Genomic DNA, 1,255 nt, shown 5'->3' with positions numbered 1-1,255 from the left:
ATATCCGGGTACCCCATCTTTATCGATTGCCTTACCTTCTCCTTTACTTGTGCTCTCTTACTTGTTGTTTTTACTTTTGAGAATTGAATCATTGTCACATATATCACTATTCATCTTTCACATAGCTAAGAAGCGAAGTAAGTGTTTTTATTCCCTATTCCCTGTGGATACGATACCCGCACATCCGGGATTATTACTTCAACAAACCCATGCACTTGCGGGATATACGCAAGGGGACCTTGTCAAGTTTTTGGCGCCGTTGCAGGAGAGTAGGCGTTTAGAGATACTTTGCACTTTGTTTTCTTAGCTATTTCACCATACATTCTATTTCATATCTTCTTATTCTATCATCGTTCAGATTTCTTTTTCCTTCTTTTGGGTGCAGCTCTAGGTTATGAACCGAGGGAACTCTTCAATATTGATTGAAGGAGATCCCGAGCTTGAATGTACACTTAGAAGAAAAGGAAAAGAGCATGTGCAAGAACAGTCTAATATAGCTGATTTGGAAGTGGAATAATCTGAAAACATGGCAGAACAGAATGAGCAACAGCGAACATTATCCGAATATGCTAGACCTTCAGTGTTGGGGACACAATCAAGTATTGTGCATCTCCCTATTACAGCTCAAAACTTTGATCTGAAGCCGGCATTCATCCACATGTTATAGCAATCTACACAGTTCAATGGTTTGGCCGATGAGGATCCAAACAGTCATATAGAGAGTTTTCTTGAGGTGTGTGATATACTGAAGATAAACGGGGTGACGGATGATGCCATCAAGTTGCGAGCCTTCCTATTTTACCTAAAGGGGAGAGCGAAGAAGTGGCTACACTCATTACCTAGAGCATCAATTACCACATGAGAGGAGACGATAGAAGTTTTCTTGCCCGTTATTTTCCTCCCGGAAAATCCGCGAAGCTTAGGAATGAGATCTCATCCTTTGTTCAGCTGGAATTAGGTCTCTATTTGAGACATGGGAAAGGTTCAAGGAGCTCCTGAGAAAGTGCCCGCAACACAGATTTCCAGAGTCGATGATTATTCAGACCTTTTACAACGGTTTCAACCCGAGTATAAGACAACTCTTGGATGCGGCAGTATGAGGTACTTTAGGTAGCAAGACCCCCGATGAGGCCCGTCAGTTAATTGAAGAAATGGGGTTAAACAGCTACCAATGGAATGCTAGAGAGAAGAAGAAGGTGGTCGGTCTCCATGAGATAGATACCGTAACTTCATTGGCGGCTCAAGTGGAAAATTT

The 1,255-nt window shown here is 42.1% G+C and overlaps 1 non-coding gene across 1 annotated transcript; it reads right to left on the bottom strand.

The window, feature by feature from the left end:
- Positions 1 to 915: 915 nt before the first annotated feature.
- On the bottom strand, positions 916 to 1,021 carry LOC120262541. Its single transcript, XR_005536810.1, has one exon. It is a non-coding gene; the product is annotated as a small nucleolar RNA R71 (small nucleolar RNA).
- Positions 1,022 to 1,255: the final 234 nt, after the last annotated feature.

Source organism: Dioscorea cayenensis, chromosome 5, assembly GCF_009730915.1.
Source record: "Dioscorea cayenensis subsp. rotundata cultivar TDr96_F1 chromosome 5, TDr96_F1_v2_PseudoChromosome.rev07_lg8_w22 25.fasta, whole genome shotgun sequence".
Taxonomy (NCBI): domain Eukaryota; kingdom Viridiplantae; phylum Streptophyta; class Magnoliopsida; order Dioscoreales; family Dioscoreaceae; genus Dioscorea; species Dioscorea cayenensis.
This window is presented reverse-complemented; position numbering and strand designations above follow the sequence as displayed.